Source organism: Hemitrygon akajei, chromosome 15 (assembly GCF_048418815.1).
Source record: "Hemitrygon akajei chromosome 15, sHemAka1.3, whole genome shotgun sequence".
In the NCBI taxonomy this organism is placed as follows: Eukaryota; Metazoa; Chordata; class Chondrichthyes; order Myliobatiformes; family Dasyatidae; genus Hemitrygon; species Hemitrygon akajei.
The window spans coordinates 66,439,811-66,463,070 of NC_133138.1; positions in this window are offsets into that span (position 1 = coordinate 66,439,811).

Genomic DNA, 23,260 nt, shown 5'->3' on the forward strand with positions numbered 1-23,260 from the left:
AAAGCATAAAAAGAATGAGAATAATAAATTCAAAGGGCTGTGAACCAAAACAAAAGAATATCAGAACTAAGAAATGGAAAGCTATCGGATTATTATTTAATCTGCTCTGGATTTAATGTTTGAAATGCATTGAAAATAATTGAAATATTTGGTTTGTAACAGGAAATCTAACTTTGTGGACACTTTTGAAAATGAAGAGGAAATGAAGAAAGTATGTAATAAAAAAAGTTCTAGGGATTAAAGCCTCATTGTCCTCTTCCCTTATCTCTGAACTAATTTACAACATTGCAAAGATTCATATACATGTGTACCTTGGCCAAATTCTGCAAAAATAGAGTCAACTCCTACTTTTACAATAACGGGATCAGATCAGTTTGGGAGCATGCTTGACTCCATAAGAGTTATGCATTGAATGTCCAAAATCAGGTTGTGGATGAACTAGTATTTTCTTCACGTTAACATTAGTAGTACAGAAGTACAGAGCTAAAGGATAAAGATCTGGACAAATTGGCAATATCTATTTGGAGAGAAAAATAAGTAAATTTTACACACTGAAGATCTCAGGAAAATTGGAATCTATTACTTTACATTTCTTGTAAAAGGTCATTTGGCCTGAAATGTTAATTTTGTGTTCCTGTAGGCAAGACAGAAATCATCCTTGGGTCCCTTTGTCAATAAATATTCGACTTGGCCTTTAATTCTATACTTCTCATCAGCGAATAACCTTGTGTTCCCACCCGACACTGAATAAATTTTAAATTTCACATCTGTTTAATTCCCAATATTTTAGTGTTTCTCCTCTTCCAGCCTCAGCTCTACTGTTGCTAAAACTCTCTTGATAATTCCACGATCAACGTCTTCCAGTTTGTCAGTTTTCCCAAGTATCATTCTGTTCAAAAAAAATCCAGAAATCCATTGCTTATAATTTATTCTGCATCACATTCTGTCTTCACTGGCCTCAACTCCCAGCAATCATATACCTTTCTGTATATAGAGTTTTTATCTCTGCAACCTGCCTACGTTCTGTGGCCCAGCCTAGATTCTACTTTTTCAAGTCACCTTCTCTTTATAGTGAGATGCAGGGTCTTTAGCTATCCATTTTATTACTTTAACAAAGCTTGTCAAAATCTATTGCTTTAGCTGCCTTTGGTCATGTCCTTTAGCCCTACTTGGCAGGGCTGAGTTTGTGATTGCCATGGCCAAGCTTTTAGGACGGAGGCTAGTCTATGAAGTGGTTTTGAGAGCGAACTTGAAGTTGAAGTCACAAGGTGATGGTGATTCCTTGCAATCGAGTGGCTGCTTGATGTGAGCTCAACCTGCTAACATTGGGGTGCCAATTGGAAAGCCAATCTAACACCTCTTTCCAGCAACTAAACCTGCTGTAACCAACAGAAAGGCTGCACTGGCAAGGACGTCAGGAGAAGAATGGGCAGTTTGAAACATTGTTGGTGTAGTTGTGAAGGACCTCAGTGAGGGCAACTCCTTCACCAGGGTTATTGTCATCAAGCTGGAGTGGTGGAAGTCTGAGGTGAAGGACATCAGCTGCCTCCGGGACTTTCCAAGTAATGGGTGTAGTCACTCTTCACCCTCTCCACCCAGAAGAGTATGAGATAACAGTGCAGTTGTTTAACCCACAAGTGCCCTTTGTGGATTTCCTAATCTTCCTGGCTTGATATGTCCAAGGAGGAGGAAACCTTATGGACACCAAGGACAAGTTTGGGATTTGGACCAGAAACCACCAGGTGAAGATTAAGCTAAGGGTGGACGCAAATGGAGACGTCATCCTCCCTCCTTCAGTATTTGCTAACAGAGGGAACCGTAGATACATGAGTTATGCAGGACAATTCAGACTGTCTCATAACTGTGACAAACTTAGATTTGTTGTAGCTCAGTTATCCGCAGGAACCTCATGCAGAAAGGCACCAGACCAAAGACCGCAGGTAAAGCAGAGGTTGCCACCTGTGTGGGGAGGCAAGGCAGCTGAACAAGGCATACCCAATACTTGCCTGTAACTACCCCAGGCAATAAGGAGGAAAACTGACTCCAATCACTTCAGAGGAATGCTGGCACACCCCTGTTATGTTTGTAACTCCAAAACATAAAACTAATTGAAAGAAAAACACAGGGGCAGGAATAATGTGTCTTATTTTTGTTTTACTTTTAGCGAGGTGTGGACTTACAACATAGTGGTTTAATGACGTATACCATTCACATGCTTTCACATATAACCTGTAATTAATTATTTAAGCAAACAAAGAATGGTCAATCAAACAATATATTTACAATATTACTCAAATATTACTGAACTATGAAACAAACAACACTCCTCCCTGCTTAGCCGTAAACAATAGAGAATGCATCTCAACTTATATACACAGTATGTTATATAAAACAGCTACATCCACAGCATAGTAAATTTTAAATTGTTCCATTCAGGCCTAAGGACCTAAGCTTTGCAGAGGATTTCTTACACTTGTGGCATAACATCTTTCCTGACTAGGGAGATCACTCTGTTTGACAGATGAGAATTGTGGCTGGGAAACAATGTCAGGTTCTGGGGCCTTCTCCGTAATGGTTGTAGGAGTTGACTCTGGAAGTGGTCCTGACACCCCTGGACACCTTTCTTTGGGATGTGCATGGCAAGCTGCTCAATCTGCTGATCTATCTCAGGCCAGCAGGAAAAGCTTCGAGCCGTCGCTTTCATTTTGAGCACGCCTAGATGACTGGCGTGTAACTCCTCCAACACAGTAGCTCTCAGCTTGGACAGTATGACAACTCTCAATCCCAAATAAGGCAACCCCGCCAAGGGCAAGTTCATCATGGCAAAGCTGAAGGAACTGAAGTATCTGCTGCACATTTGACTTGCATGTAGACCTGAGACAGTGTGGGTCTTTTCTGTTTTCCCTTTGGATCATCTCTGCCATAGTAGGGAGACTTTCGATTTGCATTAGGGAGAAAACATCAAGAGAAATGTCCATGTTTTTACATTTTTCAGGTATTTCCTTTTTCGGGGGTAAACAGCACAATCCATCACCATTTCCATGATTAGTTGTCCTCATGAATTCGACCTTGTAATTGTGTCTTCCAAGGACAGAGCCCGTCTCTGCATTTGTACTGCTGCTGTTAGTGGACCACCCTTCTGTGCACTGAAAATGGACACTAGTTGTTGATAATCAGTAATAAGGGTAAACTCTCCCATACAATTACTGTTTGAAAAGTTTTACACCCCAAACCACATTCAAGGCCTCTCTGTTAATCAGTGCGTGATTTTTCTCTGCAGCGGTAAGGGAAGGTAACGCTGTAGGTTTTCATAAATAAAATGACGCCAGGTGTTTTATGTTTAAGGAAATCTGTAACACATTTTACTGAACTCCAAGACCTGAACACAAAAACATGCTCAAAACCCTTTGTGTAATTACATCATCACGTCAGACCAGCCTCTTAAAGTGAATCCTCAACTCAATGTCGGCAGCTGCGAATTATGTATGTTTCCACCATTTGCGGCACCCTACACAAGCACGCCCCGGCCACCCCCCAGAATTCACTAAAACTGGCATTGTGAGCCTGTCTGGAGCTTGTACGAGCTGCCTGACTTGGGTCCTTTCTTCCATGGGTGGAGGAACAGCAGGTGCATCTGACTCATCCAGAGGTGTGTTGACATGTTCATAGTCATGTCATGATGCAAGGGGCACGGAAGTGGAATCCTCCAAAATCTTAGTGGGCTGGTTTAAGATGATGTACCGAAATATGTTCAGGTGTACCCCTGTTATCTATGATAAAAGGCTTTTCTCCCTGTTCCAAAATGTAGAACAGTCCACCGGAAGGGGGCTTACCTGACTGGGCTTATTGAGGCAGGAAAAAGAGGAGGAATTATGCACCTCTGCCTGGTTAAGTGAAGACTGCCAGCTATTTCAGCAAGCTCCCTATAGTCCTTCACGGGAGCATTAGTGAGGGCTATGCGAACTTGATCAGGCATTTGCTGCATGAAGAGCTCTTTAAAAACAAAACAAGGATGGAAATTTCCCAGGAGAGACAGCAAGTGGTCCATTAGCTCCAATAGCTTAGGACCACCAAGGCCAGGCAAGGAGAGCGACTGTTTTGTGCACTCAGACTTCGGAATGTTCCAAAATCTGTAAAAGTGAGTTTTCAGCAATCAGTTTTTATCATGTGCAGACGGGTGTTCTAGTAGACCCACCATTCTCGCAGCTAGGGCATTACTGAGCGACGCTACCACATAGAAATGTTTGGTGTTGATGGAGATTTCTCAAAGCGCGCATTGGGCCTCGGCTTGTTAGACCCAGGCAATGGCATTTTGCTTCCAAAGCTCCGGCAGTTTCAAAGCAACTGCATTAGTTGACAAGTTCAATAACTCTGTACTTATCCTAGAGCATCAGGGTCACCAAAGTAGGGTTTTGCAAATAAAAGCGCGTTCAAAACCGTTTACATAATTACGTCATCACATCAGACCAGCCTCTTAAAGTGAAACCTGAAATCAATGATGGTGCAAACACGAGGAAATCTGCAGATGCTGGAAATTCAAACAACAACACACACAAAATGCTGATGGAACACAGCAGGCCAGGCAGCATCTATAAGGAGAAGAACTGTTGGCATTTCCGGCTGAGACCCTTCCTTTTCCTTTTGTCTGTTGGAAAACCTCCTCCCACTGTTTTATCCATTGCCATTTCTTCCCTGCCTGTAGTAATAAGTTGAAGAGGTGGAGCCCAGTAGTCAGGTTTGGCAGGAACCTGTTATAGTAATTGACAAATCCTAAAAAGAACTGGAACTATGACACGTTCTTTGGCCTTGGGGCATCCACCAATTCTTGAATTTTCTTAGCACACTTGAGTAATGCTTGTGCGTCAGTTCTGTGACCACAATAAGTGATGCTTGGTTTAAACAATTCACACTGATTGCATCATGCACTAAGCCCATAATCTTCCAAACTTTTTACCAATGTTGAGATTTTGGAGATGTTCCTTTTCGTCTTGACTGGCAACAATGGTGTCATCCAGGTAACAGAGTGCCTGGGTAGCCTTGTAGCATCTGGTCCATAGCTTGCTGCCAGCATGCGGGTACAGATGCCGCTCCAAAAATAAGCCTAGTTTAGCAATAAAACCCCTTGTGAGTGTTTACGGTGAGAAACACCCTGCACTCTTCTTCTGGTTCTATCTGGAAGAAGGCCTCAGCTAAGTCAACTTTGCCGAAGTGTCTTCCTCCAGAAAGGTTTGCAAAGATGTCTTTTATCCTGGGCAGAGGGTATTGATCAACACAGACCCTGAGAGACCAATTCTGCTTAGTTACTGGGATCACTGGTGTTGCCCATGGGCTCCACTCAATTTTGGAAAGAATTCTTTCAGCCTCCATGTGCTCTGGCTCACTGGCAACTTTTTCACAGATGTATAAGGAACCAGACAGGCATTGTAATACTTGGGCGTAGCACTTACATTTAACACACGATGTTACCCTTGATATGTCTGAGTTTTCCAATGCCATACTTGAATATTATTCTGACATCATTCAGTAGCTTTCTTAATTCGCTTTCAGTTGAGTCTCTTGCAGGAGATGTGGCATGCATATTGTGGATGGATCTCCAATCAAGTTGTAGTTGTCAAAGCCAATCATGGCCCTACATACAGTACAAGCCCAATGTGGTTTGTTGCTATTGCACTTCCACAGAGGTTATCTTTACTCCAGTATAATTCTTATTTGGATATATGCAGGCTTCATTTCAGTATCTTTGGAACATCATTCAAACTCATTTCGTGGAATGACTGAAGCAGCTGAGCCAGCATCTAATTCCATTAACTTCCGGTGTAAACCGTATTTCTTGTCTTTTGTCAGTTTTCACGTTGTGAAACTCAAGGCTACCCAGCTCTGTGTCACTCTGATCACTTCCAGATTTTTCATCAACAGTAATAGAGCTCTTTTTGAAACTGCAACTTGACTTTTTCTCTTTTTCTCTTTCCTGTGCAGCCCATTTATTTTTATCTGCCCGACATGATCTTTGCACGTTTCCTACTTTGTTGCATTTTCTGCAAGATTCACCTTAGACCTGCATTGGTCTGGTGTATGTGAGCACCTGCCACAGTGGTAACACAATTTGTTCAGCCAGTCTGGTTTCTGTTTTGATGCTGTAATTTTGTGCATGATCACCTCGGAAGGTAGTGGAGGCCAATTCTCTGGATGCTTTCAAGAAGGAGCTAGATAGGCATCTTATGGATAGGGGAATCAAGGGATATGGGGACAAGGCAGGAACCGGGTATTGATAGGAATTGATCAGCCATGATCTCAAAATGGCGGTGCAGGCTCGAAGGGCCGAATGGTCTACTTCTGCACCTATTGTCTATTGTCTATTCCTGACTGCAACTCAATTGTGTCTCTATCTGCTTTTTCCATTGGTACAGTCATTTCAAGTGCTCTTTTAAAAGTGAGTTGTGCTTCAGTTGGGAGCCGTTTTTGAGTGCTTTCAACGAGGAAGGGATCCTACAGATCAATATTAATGAGGGAGAAATTCAGCCCACTGCCTCCCGATGCATTTTCCCCCTCCTCCCTCCAAGCAGGAAAATCTCTGACAGCCTTCAGGGCTGCCATCACCCACATCACATGCAGGACAGAGGAATGGATGGCTACCTGGTCAGTTTGTACCAGGAAAAGGCCTTTGACCAGATATCACACATGCGCATGATGGACATGCTATCCAAAATTATCTTTTGGGAAGGAATCAGAAGTTGAATTAAATGGCTCGACGTGGATATCTACCATCCAAATCAATGGGTGGAAACATACGTAGCTTCCCCATCTAGTCTAGCATCAAGGCTGGGGAGTCCACTCTCCCTTGTCCTGTTTGTGTGATGCATAGGACCCTTTGCCAAATCCATCAGGAAGTACAAGCGCGTACAGGAGGGATGATGTTGCCGGACAGTGGAGGTTTGCGGATTAAAACCTCCCTGTATGTGGATGATGTTGCTGTCTTCAACTCAGATCCATGGTCAGTTCGCAGACTGATCAGCATCTGTGACCAGATTGAATGGGCAACACGGTCCAAAGTCAAACATTGGAGGAGCAAGATCATTCTCTTTGGCAACTGGCCTGACTGATCCAATATCCTTTCACTGTCAGATCTGCCTATCTGATGGTGCTGGGGATTTGATTTGGAGGGAAGTATTGTGTTGCAAGAAATAGCTGGTCTGGCTAAGGAAGGTGAAAATAATTGTGCTGTGAACATGGCATACTTTGTCAATAACTGGGAAGGAATTGGTTGTCAGGTGCAATGTGCTCTCAGGGCTGCTATATTTGGCAAAAGTGTGGCCTGTTCCCCACTCCTCTTCCTCAGTAATCTTCCACATTGTCTTCCAGTTTATCAGGGGGCCCAAGATGGAGTGAGTGAACTGGTTCATAATGTACAAGTCCCTGGAGAGTGGTGGGCAAATGTGTACCCAATGTTGCCTTCATCCTAAGCATAAGAGATTCTACAAATGCTGGAAGTTTTGAGCAGCACATACAAAATGCTGGTTGAACTCAGCAAGTCAGGCAGCATCTATGGAGGGAAATAGCAGTATATGTTTCAGGCTTAAACCCTTTATCAGGACTGTGTCTGTTTCCCTTACCCTAATGACTACCTTTGTGTGTGGCCGTATCAGGTAGTATGTTGTCACCAAATGTCACTACGTGTTGAGATTTTACCTGTCCCCATGTGGTAAAAGATAGGTTTGGAGATGGTGTACGCAGGCAACGTTCCAGTCAGCTGAACACTGCCGTACTACCTGTGTTTTGTGGAACAGTCTTTCCAAGTAAATGTCTTTCACCACAAGCCTATCAGTGTGGACACTACAGGACTGTGGGCTTGTTCCAAGCTCTCCAAACTGTAAGGCAGAATGCCTCAGCACCAGCTCTCACCAGCAAGCACCAAGACCTTGTTTGGCTTGTAGTGAGAGGGGCCCACCCAGATGGAGTATTTCTCTCCAGACAACAGATCACCCTCAATATACTCCGCCCTCGGGATGGCTGCAGTGGGGGAGAGCCAGTTACCCCCTCCCCCCCTTTTTGCAGACTGTGGATTTGGTAAGGGGGTGTGGAGACTGATGCAAGGGTTCATGTCCTGGTTCACCACCAGTAGCCGCATTAAAGAACTTGCTGATCTACGGGGGCACACACCGAGACAGACATCCTGCTGTGGGAAGGTCATCTACTCAGTGAAAGATGACCTTTGGTCTGTCCGAAGCATGTTGGACTTCCAGCACGGTGAGACAACTGTAAGGGAATGCTGCACACCGACACAGTCCAGGCTGCAGCAGTACGAGCTGAGGGATGCACTGAAACTCAGCGCGGTCAGTGCCAAGTCTCTGTGGGGAAGGTCTCAATCAAGGGTCCTCCTGCTACCGCACATGGAGGGACAGATTTAGGTGGGGAAGCTCCTCGAACAATCAAAAGGACGTATCTCCGCAACGGTCCGCAAAGTGGCATAAAGCTACGTTTGTTATGTTTAAATCGCACTGCTGAATGTAACAACCATGAAAATAAAAGTTTTTATTTTTGCATGGCTTTCTTCTTTTGTATATGTTTTTTATTATGAATAAAGTTTATTTTTCAAATAAAATGTGTTTTAGTCCTTCAAGTAACCATTTGCTTTCTGCTTTCTAAGTAAACTAGGTCGACTGACATGTCAAGTATGCTATCTACCTGCAGATTGCTGGCAGTAAGAAAAAATGAAGCTAATAACTGATCATCAAATTTTTAAGAGACAAGAAAATTCAGAATATTTGCTTTTATCTACATGTGTAAACAAGTGATATTGATGATACTGCTTGGGCCTCAACTATTCACAATCTATATCAGAAATTTGTCTGAAATGGCCTGAGGCCCTCTTTCCAATCTAGAAGGGAGGAGGATAAAAAGAGGCCTTCAAGGGGATATAGACAAACTGAGTGAGTAGAAAAGAATGAGGGAGGTGTAATATAACGTAAAATTGTCCATTCTGGAACACAAAACTTTTGTATTTTTAAATATTCAGTAATTTGGTACTGTTAATGTTCAAAGGGACCTTATATGCAAGTGAAGTAAAACCAGCACATGCAGACAAGTGACTGGGGAGACATATATACCTTGGTCTTTATTACCAAAGGATTTGAGTACAGAGTTGAAGCTCTTTTATTGCAGTTTTATAGGGCTTTAATAAGACTACAACTAGATATTATGTATACTTATTTTCTTTTTTACCTAAAAGCGGAAACGCTTGCCATAGTGGGAGTACCGTAAAGATTCACAAGACTTTTCCAGCTTTGTTAAATGAGGAGTGATTGTTTGACTCATTCTGTATACCCCAGAATGAAAGGAGATCTCATCAAGCACCTTCACTCCATTCACCACCCATTTTATTTCTTCTTCCCATTCTCACTCTGATATGGCATTCTTTTCTCATCACTTTGCCCTGGTGTCCTTCGTACTTCCCTTTCTCCCACAGTCCACTTTCCACTCCAGTAAGTCTCCATCTTCTTCAGCCTTTTATGTCTCACACCTATCACCTCCCAGTTTCTCACTTCATTCCCCGTCTCCCACCCACCCACCTTCCATAACACTTGCCAGCTTGTACTCCTTCCCCTCTACCCCTGGTTTCTTACCCCCTTCCTTCCCATGAAGGGTCTCACCCCAAACTGATGACTGTTTATTCCACTCCATAGATTTTGCCTGGCCTGCTGAGTTCCTCTAGGATTTTGTGTGTGTTGCTTTGGATATACAGCATCTCCAGCATTTATTCATTGTGTTTTTTTCAGGGATCACAGACCAGATACAAGGAGGATACTTTCCCTGATTTAGAAGTTCAGAACCACAGATTACAGGATAAGAATAAGCAAAGGCCATTTAGGCCTAAGGTGAGGAGAATTTTTTGGGAATTTACCACCTTGAAATGAATAACAGTCAGTCATTTAGTTCATTCAAAACAAGATTCTTAGATTTTGAGGTATTTAAGAAAATCAAGAGAAATGGGGATAGTGCAGGCAGATATTGAATTAGAAGATCAGCCATGATGAATAGAAAAGCAGGCTTGAAAGTCCAAATAATATCATTCTGATTCATGTCTTCTTATTTATTTAATTCCTTCCATTTTCTTTTGATTAATGCAATGGAAATTATGAAGAATGATCTTTAGGAAATAATATATTCTGGCATTATTATATTACCTCATATGGCTGCCATGGTGATTACTGAATGAAAACCTGTTTGCTCAGTTTAATTTCTCTTGAAATACTGGTGGTGGTGGCTAATTGATTCTGTCAGGTGGGTATTACACATAGCTTAAGATTAAGTAATTACACCACACCTTGATGTCTAACATTGTTTTCGGGAGCGAAGGTTGGGAAATCTGTGCTCCAAAAGATTCATAAACAGTCCCTTTTTATGTTACATTCATGTTCCTTGATGCACATGTATTTGGTTTCCATAGGTAATACAACTGTACCTAACTAATGGATGAAAATAGTTTCTGGTCAAGATGCCATCAATGTAAAATGGTCTTTGGTCAACAACTTCTGGATAGATCATGAAACCATATATTTCACTTCTTCTATGTTAGCTTTACATTTGTTTTTCATCTTGGATATGATTCTGGAACTGTTGGAGCCCGTGATTTGCTGTTTGGAGATCATTTGGGTGTTCCAGTGCTCTGTGGTCGCCGAGAGGATTCCGGGAGACGGGCAGCGTGCATGAACCTCAGGGGGTGCAAGCCGATGTTGGACTCCATTTTGCCGATTAAAGCTTCCATTGTTCAGAATCAGAATCAGGTTTATTAACACCAGCAGGTGACATGAAATTTGTTAACTTAGCAGCAGCAGTTCAATGCAATACATAATCTAGCAGAGCGAGAAAAATAATAATACATAAAATAAAACATAATGGTAAATAAACAAGTAAATAAATTATGTATATTTGTTGAATTAATTCTATTAAAATGAATATTTTACCTAAATCTATATACCTCTTTCAAGCCGTACCTGTTTTTATTCCTAAGTCTTTTTTTGATTCTCTACATTTGATTCTTTCTTCCTACATATGGAAGAACAGAAAACCTTGATTAAATAAAGCCCACCTTCAAAAAAGCAAGAAGAATGGTGGTTTTGCTTTACCTAACTTTAGGTTACATTATTGGGCAATTATAAAACAAAATCTTACATTTTGGTTATATTAATTGTGAGGATTGTCCAATATGCGTCTTTTTGGAGGCCAATTCTGTTACCAAATTTTCTATTATTTCTCTTCTTGGATCCTCTCTTCCTTTATCTGTAAATAAATTAACTGACAGTTTTGTGGTTAAACACACTTTGAGGATCTGACTACAGTTTAGAAAACATTACGGTTTATTGAGATTTTCTCCATCCAGTCATATTTTTTCTAATTTTTTTAAACCATCTATGTCTGATCTGTTTTTTAGAGAATAGGATAGATTAGGCTTTAAACGATTTCAGGGTCTGTTTGTTGGAGGGAATCTCTCTTCTCTTGAGCAGCTCTCAGTGAAGTATAACCTATCTAATAAGCACTTTCTTCGATATCTACAGATTAGAGATTTTTTAAGATCTGAATTATATATATATTTCCTACTAGTCCGGATAAGAACATAATAGATGTAATTTTTAATCTGAAACCTTTTGAAAATGGCTCAATTTCTTATATTTATGGTCTGTTATTGGGATTGAGATTGGCTCCTTTAGATAAAATTTTAAAAAGATTGGGAAAAGGATTTACAGACTTCATTATCTGATGAGACCTGGAGGGTTATTTTCAAAATGGTAATTCTTCATCATTATGTGCTTGTCATTCCCTCCTACAATTTAAAGTGGTACATAGGGTGCATATGTCTAATGACAAGCTCTCTTGCTATGTTGCAGATATATCTCCTTATTGTTACAGATGTACTAATGGAGAGGCTTTATTAATTCATATGTTTTGGTCATGTTTGAGCCTTGAAAAATATTGGAAAGATGTATTCCAAACTTTTTCTGTACCTTTTAAAGTTAGTTTTAAGTCCAAACCTTTAACTGCAATATCCTTTAACGTGATATTGTTGAGGAAAGAACTATAACTTTGGAGCCTTCTCAATCGCGGGTACTGGTTTTTATTTGCCCCTCCCTACACATGCTCAATGGTTATGTGATGTTATGTCATGTTTAAATCTAGAGAAGATTCGTTGTTCGATTTCTGATTCTAACCAAGATTTTCAAACATTATGGGGACCCTTTCTGAAATATTTAAAAAATTGTTGAATTGTTATTATAATATAAATCTGGGCTATTATTATAAAATTCTATATGGTAAAGTACTCTTTTCTTTTTTGTTTTTCTTTCTCCAACCAGCTTTGTCTTGGTAGGGGGTATAGACTTTTTAAAATAATATTATCAATCATACTAATGTATTTCATTATTCAATTTATTTTATTTGATAGATCATCAATATGGGATACTGTGATTGTATTACTATGATTTATATACAGCACTTTGTGCTATTTTATTTTGATTTATATTAAGTATCCTTATGAACTCTGTATTTGTTTATATGAAATTCCATAAAAATATTGGAAAAAGAAAGAAAGAATTATGTGTATTGAATAGATTTTTTAAAATGTGCAAAAACGGAAATACTGTATATTCTATAAAGTGAGGTAGTGTCCAAAGCTTCAATGTCCATTTAGGAATCGGATGGCAGAGGGGACGAAGCTGTTTCTGAATCACTGAGTGTGTGCCTTCAGGCTTCTGTATCTCCTACCTGATGGTAACAGTGAGAAAAGGGCATGCCCTGGGTGCTGGAGGTCCTTAATAATGGATGCTACCTTTCTAAGACACCACTCCCCAAAGATGTCCTGGGTACTTTGTAGGCGAGTGCCCAAGATGGATCTGACTAGATTTGCAAACTTCTGCAGCTTCTTTCGGCCCTGTGCAGTAGCCCCTCCATACCAGGCAGTGATGCAGCCTGTCAGAATGCTCTCCACGGTACAACTATAGAAGTTTATGAGTGTGTCTGTTGACATGCCAAATCTCTTCAAACTCCTAATAAAGTATAGCCGCTGTCTTGCCTTCTTTATAACTACATTGATATGTTGGGACCAGGTTAGATCCTCAGAGATCTTGACACCCAAGAACTTGAAGCTGCTCACTCCACTTCTGATCCCTCTATGAACATTGGTATGTATTCCTTCATCTTACCCTTCCTGAAATCCACAATCAGCTTTCGTCTTACTGACGTTGAGTGCTAGGTTGTTGCTGCAGCACCATTCCACTAGTTGGCATATCTCACTCATGTATGCCCTGTTGTCACACCTGAGATTCTACAACAACAGCTGTATCATCAGCAAATTTGTAGATGGTATTTGAGCTATGCCTAGCCACACAGTCATGTGTATAGAGAGAGTAGAGCAGTGGGATAAGCACACACCCTGAGGTGCACCAGTGTTGATTGTCAGTGAGGAGGATAAGTTATTACCAATCCACACAGACTGTGGTCTTCTGGTTAGGAAGTTGAGGATCCATTTGCAGAGGGAGGTACAGGGGCCCAGGTTTTGCAACTTCTCAATCAGGATTGTGGGAATGATGGTATTAAATGCTGAGCTATAGTCGATGAACAGCATCCTGACGTAGGTGTTTGTGTTGTTTACGTGGTCTAAAGCCGTGTAGAGAGCCATTGAGATTGTGTCTGCCGTTGACCTATTGTGGCGATAGGCAAATTGCAATGGGTCCAGGTCCTTGCTGAGGCAGGAATTCAGTCTAGTCATGACCAACCTTTCAAAGCATTACATCACTGTCAATGCGAATGCTACTGGGCGATAGTCTTTTTGAAGCAAGTGGGAGCTTCTGCCCATAGCAGTGAGAGGTTGAAAATGTCCTTGAGTACTCCCGCTAGTTGGTTGGCACTGGTTTTCAGAGCCTTACCAGGTACTCCATTGGGACCTTCTGCCTTGTGAGGGTTCACTCTCTTTAATCTCTTCGCTGATTAAAGTGACGAGGGAGATTGAAACATCGAGGCGACTGCACCAGCTTCCTTCCTTTTGATCACTGAGGATCACTCTGCTATGCTACCAAAAGGGGAGCCCGATCTTTCTTTGTGTGTGTGTGTGTGTGTGAGATAGGGGGGTAGATTTGGGGATCGACGTGCCTGTTCTGTTTTGTTTGTTTTTTGAGCGGGAGGAAGGATTTGGGGGTTGATGTACCTGTTCTGCTTTTGTTTGCTTTTTTGTGTAGGGAGGGGAGATTTGGCAGTTGATGGTTGTGCTGCTTTTTGTTGCTTTCTTGGTTTCATGGCTACCCAGAGAAGAAGAACTTCAGAATTTTATACTTTGATGAGACATGAACCTTTGAACCTTTGACAATGTTAAACAGGAGTCTGCTATTTACTCCTGTAACATGGAATTGATTGCACTGGCAAAAACATCCTACTTCACTGTTTCTTTTAACATCCAAAGACTGTAGTGTTGAAGCCTTCATTTAAATGAACTAAACTGGGAAAATGCTTCATACAAGTGAAAAAAATGGATTCCAATTTACACAGCACCTTATCTCTTGGCAACACTCAAAGCACAATTTTTACATGTTTGTACATTAGCTCACAAATCTTTATTCATATTCATCTCCATTCATTTTTGTTTGTTATGTCCCACCTTCAGTAGTTGGCATGATCTCAGAAATCTGACACTGATTGGTAGTTCATTATCTTGGAAGTTGTGTACAAGTTCACCACTATTTCAACGATAACCCAGGTACTGAAAAGTTTCAAGTTGGATCCTTGATCCATGTTTTAGAATCCGTTCACGATTATAAATTGCCAACTGGTGGCGTAGAGGCATCAGCATAGACTTCGGGGCGAGAGGTCCCGAGTTCGAATCCGGCTGGCTCCCTTGCACGTTCTCCATCCGTGCCTGGGTTGAGTGTCGAGCTAGCAACTCGACAGCGTAAAAAAAAAACCTGGAGAGGGATGGGCTCTGCCAGGTTTCAGATGCCCAAGACACGCCGTACGATGAGCAATCACCAAAAAGATTGGTGCTCTTATCTTCTCATCTCATCTCCAGATTTTACCAATTACCCACACATTAAGGGCAATTTACAATGGCCACTTAGCTTTGAACCCATGGGAAATTAAAAGCAATTTACTTGTTTCAACTTATGAATGATCAAAAATCTGCTTCTGACTTTACCAAAGGAAATCATTTGTGCAATTAAGATGTGGTAGTACTGCAAACATATAAATAAAAATCAGAAAGCCAAAGGACTTCATTAATTCTGCTATTTGAGTCCAAATTGAACAGTTTCAGACATACTGTTGATTGACTGGCCTGAACATAGATACAATGCATCAATAGATACATTCACCTGATGCCCGTTTCTTTTGTTAATAGCAAACAAGCTCAAGTGAATGCAAGAGACATAGAAGAGGCTGGATCTCACTAAGTGTACGGCAACTATTTCAAACTCGCTGACAGAGCTGTTCACTGCCTTATTTTGGACATTTTCAAAGTCAATGGTTTGACTCGAGGTTGAAATGAGAGTCATTTACAAACATATGTGAAAATGGATACATCTTGCTCAAGGATGAAATGATATAGATTTTCCTTGGATAGTGCAGCACTTAATTAAAATCACATGACATATCTAAACAAACCAGTTTAATAAGCCTGGACACTGGATTGTGAAATGCCAATTTTTTTTTCCAATGCAGTGTGATCCAATTTTGATTTTAGCTGGAGTAAATTATGCTACAGATCTTATCAGTGAAACCACTCCAAAAACAAACTTGGAATGAGCATGAACATCATATTAGCATTAGATCATATGAGACATGCGAGCATGTCTAATTTTTGCCGACCATCTATCACACGCCAAGTGACATCACAAGTGGTGTGGCACCCATTTTTTTGCATAACTGACACTGATACTGCCACTGAATAGTTCAATTGAAATGAGAAGTGTTGACTTGTGCGCTTTGCTAAAGGGACAATACTCTGATATCAGGAGACCTGACTGAAGAGCTTTACATTCAGTTGCAGCTTGCTTAACTATCTTCCAAGTCAACGGAGCTACAACTAACAAGGGGTATTTTTCTCAGCGTCTTCCTGCGGAGACACTCATTCCATTGGTGTCTGGGATCAGACCGTTGCTGGAGACATAGATATGGTGATGGCTGTTCCCTCAGGGAGGGGCTGACCTCAGCTAGAAGGCACAGGCATGCCCATCAGCAGAGCTTCTGGAGACAAAACAATCTACTGGAACCACCCACTGATCATGTACTCATAAGTTTGGCTGTCATCTCTGAGGCATGTGGAGTTATGCTGCATCTTTAGATGCCCTCTTGACCAATCTCCTGAGAGGATGCTCTAAGCCCTTCTACCTCCCTCTAGGCTCCGCCTCTAGCACTCAGGTTCTCTCTTCCAGCTGGTACCATACTTATTTAGACCTTTATGCTTATTTTTGTGTTTATAGGTACTGATTCTTCTGCCCTCGAATGATAACTATAAAATGTTTTACTACTGGAAGTCAAGAGGGAGTGCCTTTAAGACTGATTATGCCCCAGCAGCATTCAATTGAGTCTAAACTGATTTGGAATCATTTCACCCTTGGGGGGCGCGGGGTGCAGACCGTCTTAATGAAATTTCAAACATCAAAGGAATTTAAGAAGGATTTTTACAAATAAGTGCGATTAATGAATGAACGGAAACAGAAAACTTTGGACACCTTTTGGGTTTAGCCACCAGCTAAACTTAATTTCAGCTTACTTTTATACCCTACTCTATTCTGTAGCAATACTTATACAGCAGCATTCTGTCCTGCTGCCACCATGCACTGTGTCAACACCAACTATTTATACTTCTGTTCCTACCTGTCGAAACTTAGCATTGACATTAGCAGATATGTGTGATCTTCTCACATTGTGCCTGTTGCTTTGAATAATTCTCAACAAATTTTGATCACATTTCGTCTGTTGCCCTTTGAATTACAGAAGATTTTTCCATTTGCTGGCCACCTCTTGCTCTTGGATCGATTCCCAATTTTACTGTGAAGCTGTTTACAAAAGCGACAATGAACGACTGAAGACAAATAAAATCTGATTATAAAAGCTGCATTTGCAAACCAGCTCCTGTTTCTTCCTGTTTACCGATCCTTGTGCCAGTAAATGTAACATCAATCTGACTTGGCCATGTTGGTAAGCAGAGCTCAGGTAGGAAGAAAAGTCATGATTACAGTATTGGCAGTATCACAATATTGTTTGCTGTGGAGACTTAAGAGTGGATTATTTGATAGCAATAAATCATTGCGATGTAGAAAGACTAGCATATAAAGGACAAGTTTTCCTATTCTGTTGAACACCAAGAATGACATAGAAACCAGCACTTAAAAGTATTGAATGCACAATTATTGTTTCCATATAGGAAGTTGAGGTAGTCAATTTAAGCACAGCAAAATCAAACAAATAGTCATTTTTGTTTGGATTAAATGGGGAAGAATGTTGACCAGAACATCAATAGTCTATAGCTGCCAATAACTAAGTGAATTATTTTTATATATTCACCTGAAATTAGTTTACTGCCTGATCCAATGTCTGGCACAGACTTTGCAGTATTCTTAGCCTGTAACGTCAGCTGGGATTTTCTGATGTTTGCACAGATTGCCTTCCAGCTGAAAGGCAAGAGGATGAATGCCCAGCAGAACGTTCATCATTCTTGCTTGTTTAAGGTCTTCATCAAACAAATTTCAGATAATTACTCCCACATTGTGAGACTTGATTATAAATCAGAATCAGGTTTCTTAACACTGTCTTATAGCTTGTGAAAGTTTGAAGATGACATAAAAATGGGCGATGTTGTGAAGAACAAGGTGGATCATGTCAGACCGCAGCAAAACGTTCATCAGAGGTATAACCGGGCGAACATCAACAGAAGGAATTTAATTCCAAGAAGTGGAAGGTGATGCATAGAGTTAGAACGTATGCAGTTCATTGGAGGATATTAAGGAATATTGATCAATATCAATATAATCAGAATGTAAACATTGGAATGTTATGTTGCAGCCATATAAAATACTACCTTGGGGCATTGTGTACAATTCTGGTTGCCAAAATATAGGAACGATCTGCATACACAGAAGAAACTGCGGAGGAGATTCACCAGGATATTGCTTGGATTGGAGGACTTTCAATAGGGTAATTAGTCAGAATCATTTCTTCATGGTTAGATTATTATAAGTAACACAGCAGAGATTTAATGAGAGATAAAGGACTATAAAGATCTAAGGAGAATGCTTTTTACATTGCGTGGTTAATATTTGAAATTTGCTGTCAGATAAGGCGGTGGAATCAGATACAATGATTACGTTTAACAGGCAGTTAGTTAGGCACTTGAATAGACAAGGCATAGAAGATATGGTCTAAATGTGGCCAAATAGGAAGGGTGCAGATGGGCATAAAGGTTGGGTGAAGAATTCATTTTGTACAATTGTATGGCTATGATATTACCAACAAAGAGATAAAATAGTTTCTAGAAAATCATATTAAATTCTGTTGTTGTTTTCAAGATATTAGCACTGTAAAAATTATTCTCCCAGCAATTAGATGGGGGTGGGATCCTGTTGGAGGTGGTGGAAGTCTTGGAGAATTATGTGCTGGGTCCTCAACAGCATCTCTTCCATTCCACACACATCTGCTCTTACCCCATCCCCCCACCACCCTCCCAGGGATAGGGTTCCTCTTGTCCTCACCTACCACCCCACCAGCCTCCGCATCCAGCACATAATTCTCCAAAATTTCCGCCTGCTCCAACGGGATCTCACCACCAAGCACATCTTTCCCTCCCCCAACTTTCAGCTTTCTGCAGGGTTCATTCCTTATGTGACTCCCTTGTCCATTCCTCCCTCCCCATTGATCTACCTCCTGGCACTTATCCTTGCAAGCAGAACAAGTGCTACACCTGCCCCTACACCTCATTCCTCGCTACCATCCAGAGCGCTAAATATTCCTTCCAGGTGAAGTGACACTTCACGTGTGAGTCTGTTGGGGTCATTTACTGTGTTCGGTGAGACCCAATGTAGCTTGGAAGAGCACTTCGCCAAGCATCTGTGCTCCATCCACCAGAACAAGCAGGAACTCCCAGTGGCCACCCATTTTAATTCCACTTCCCCTTCCCATTCCGATATATCCATCCATGGCCTCCTCCATTGTTGTGATGAGGCCACACTTAGGTTGGAGGAACAACACCTTATATTCTGTTTGGGTAACCTCCAACCTGATGGCATGAACATTGATTTCTCCAACTTCCAGTAATGTCACTCCTTCCCCTTAATCATTTCCCATCCCCTTATCCTTCCTTTACCTTATCCCCTCTGGTGCCCCTTCCCCTTTTTCTTTCTTCCATGACCTTCTGTCTCTTTCATCAAGCAACTCTTTACTTTATTCCCCTCATCCCTCCAGGTTTCACCTATCACCTGGTGTTTCTCTCTCCTTCCCCCCACCTTTCAAATCTACTCCTCAGCATTTTTTCTCCAGTCCTGACGAAGGGTTTCGGCCTGAAACGTCGACTGTGCTTTTTTCCATCGATGCTGCCCGGCCTGCTGAGTTCCTCCAGTATTTTGTGTGTGTTGCTCAGGTAAGGTATCATTAGAAAGAGATGCTGAATAGATCACATTGAAAAATATCAATGCAATATACTGACATACATTTAATTCTACAGAAAGCATGATTTGGAACATATCAGTGTACAAAATGTTATCTTCACCTAATACAGTTTAAAAAATCCCCAGTAATGGAATGCTTTCCTGCAGATGGTCTTAATTGTGCATAAAAAGCAGGGAGCAGATCCAATTACTTACATTGGTAGTATGCCTATAAAATTCAGAACTATTGAGCATTGAATATTGATACTGAAAGTTGTTCTTTAATAATTCTATGATGTTGTTCTGCCCAAATTTATTTTTCATCACAAATTTGACTGCTGGTTGGCATTTTTTAGTTTGACTTGGAGGTGCTTACTTTAAGTCAGAGCAGGAAAGGTTATGAAACAGAGGGCTGATTTGCTCCAGTTTCATCGCTAATATAACAGAGCTTGTCTCTATCTTCTTGTTTGTCACTTACTGGTCATCAGAGATCATGACTTCCTGGATAAAGCCTTGTGACAAAATGAAATGGTCTGATCACATTGAACACATTTCTATAGCAATTTGAATTCTCAGTGTTAGTGAGGAAGGGATAGCTTATCAATGATGGGTTGTACCAAGTTGCTTAGCAGACTCATGCGTGGGAGGCTTATCAAAGACCTTCTGATAATCCAAGGAAATAATGTCCAGTGACTATTCTTTGTCTATTCTGCCTGTAATTTCCTTAAAGAATTCCAACAGATTTGTCAGGCTAGTCAGAATGTTTTCTCTTCAGGAAACCATGCTGATGTTGGCCTATGTTATCACATGCCTCCAAGTACCCTGAAGCTTTAAAGGACTTCAACATCTTCCCAATCACTGAAGTCAGTCTAACTGGCCTTTAATTCCTTGTCTTTTGGCTCCCTCCCTTCTTAAAGAGTGGAGTGACTTCTGCAATTTTCCATTCCTTTGGAACCATTCCAGAATCTAATGATTCTTGAAAGAGCACTACTAATGCCTCCACAATCTCTTCAGCTACCTCTCTCAGAAATCTATGTTCAAAGTCTATCTGGTCCAGGCAAGTCAGATCCAGACCTTTTAACTTCCCAAGCACACTCTCCTTAGTAATAGCAACTACACTCATTTCTGCCCCTTGACACCCTTGAATTTCTGGCACACTGCGGGTGTGAATATTGGCGCAAAATACTCAGTGAGTTTGTTTGCCATTTCTTTGTCCCCAATTACTATCTTTCCAGCTTCATTTTCAGCAGTCTGATATCCACTCTCACCTCTCTTTCACTCTGTATATGCATCTAAAAATGTATCTTGCCTTTATATTATTGGATAGCTTCCATTCATATTTCATCTTTTCTCTCCTTTTGGTTTTTTTAGTTGCCTTTTAGTCTGTCAGTTTTTAAAAGTATCCAAATCATCTAGGTTCCCACTAACTTTTGCACTCTGTTTTCATGCTGTTTTTGACTTTCCTTGTCAGCCATGTTGCCTCATCCTCCCTTTAGAATACTTCTTTGCGGATGAATCTGTCCTGTGCCTTCTGAAATGCTCCCAGTAACTGCAACCATTGCTGCTGTATCATCATCTGTTCCAGTGTCCCATTCTAATTAACTTTGGACAGTTCCTTTCTTGTGCCTCTTAGTTCGCTTTACTCATGATGGGCATAGAGTAGGTGGATTGTCACGATTTTTCCCCGGATATGAAAGTGTAAAACTAGTGGGGCTAGAGGGGTTACGTCTGAGGTGAGAGGTACTTGAGGGAAGATTTTTCACACAGAGGATGGTGTATATTGAATGAGCTTTCAGAGAAGGTCGGAAAGGCAGGTATAGTTACAATATGTTAGCGGCTTTTGGACAGGTACATATGTAGATAGGAAAGGTTCAGAGGGATATGGGCCATATGCAAGCAAATGGGGCTATCCAGGTGGGCAACTTGTTGAAGCGTCTGTGTCACTCTATGACTCTTTGAGGAATTCTGTCCAAGATCTGAGCCAGTTGTAAATATTATAATCTGCAGAAGGTTGTAGTTGGCTGGTGTAATCATGTTTTTTTTTGGAGTTCCACATTTTTCTGGCTTTTGGGGAGAAGTTGAAAACTGAGGATGTATCCACTGCATCACCATGTTTGAACTGTCAGCAGAAGAGGTTAAATGCTTGTTACTGAAACACGACTTTCAGATATTGAATGGAGTACTCACAGAGTTCTTAACTTTCGAATGTTTGCTTTCAGTTGATATTTTAAAAATATTTTGCTCTGTTTCTTAATATTTCGCATCCAGAGAATGGTGTGAAAAATAAAAAAAAGCATCCTCCGAGCGGCTGTTTTGCCTTGTTTGCGGAAGAGGTCAGAGGGGAATGGCCAGACTGGTTTAAGCTGACAGGATGGTAACAATAGTGGTGCTTAACGACAGTGATGTGCAGAAGAGCATCTCTGAGCGCACAAGTCAAGCCTTGAAGTGGATGGGCTACAGCAGCAGAAGACCACGGACATACACTCAGTGGCCACTTTATTAAGCACAGGAGGTACTGAGTGTAGGTCTATGCTCAATAAACCTCACCAACATTACCAATTCTGGGTTCAATTGTTGTGAATACACCTGGTAGTAAAGGAGCTGAAATAAACCCACCACTGCACTCAGAACAGTTAGTGCTAGAACATTTAAAAAAAACATAGTTATTTTGTGAGCGAAGAAGTCAAAGTAATTTATATCAGGCACAAGCCACAGGAGGTGAAATGCTTTAAAATGAACTTGTGAGTATCACACATAACAATATCAAATTATATTTATACTTGTGACTAATGTAGAAAGCTTAAGATGTAGAAATCTGAGAACAATTTTTAAAAACAACTTTTTAAATAAAGCCTATTTTCTAACTGGGAAGGAAGATTTTGAAAGACAGAAACTTTGTCTTGAAGCTTTTTGGGCTGAAAAGTTAAAACCAGCTTGAAAAGATGTAATTAATCCTGCAGAGGTGTGAGAGAGGAGAGAAGCAACAAGAAAGAAATGTCAATAAAGCAACATTGAAAGAAATATTTGGACTCATGCATATGTTAATGGATCATATACAATTAAATATTTGGAAATATGGTGCATGTAAGTACTGATAACAGGATTAGCAATAATGTTATTGGTTGTAGGAAGAAAGTTCTTTGGGGACGGGAAATTCAAATTGAACAACAGGACATTTAAAACAAATGAATAGAATGGGCAAGTGAGGTTAGGTTGTACGTTCAAATGTTAGAATGATAGCTGAACGTACGTCCTCGAGTCATTGGAAACATTGTGTAGCTTGAACCAGTCTGGCCATTCTCCTCTGACCTCTCACATTAACAAGGCATTTTCGCCCACAGATCTGCTGCTCATTGGATGTTTTCTTTTTCTTGTACAATTCTCTGTAAACGCTAGAGACTGTTGTGTGTGGAAATCCCTGTAGGTCAGCAGTTTCTGAGTTACCCGACCACCTTGTCTGGCACCATCAATCACTCCACAGTCAAAGTCACTCAGATCACATCTCGCTCCCGTTTTGATGTTCGGTCTGAACAACAACTGAACTTCTTGACCAGGTCTGCATTTTATGCATTGAGTTGCTGCCACATGACTTGTTGATGAGAAATTTGCATTAATGAGTAGATGTATTATGTACCTAATGA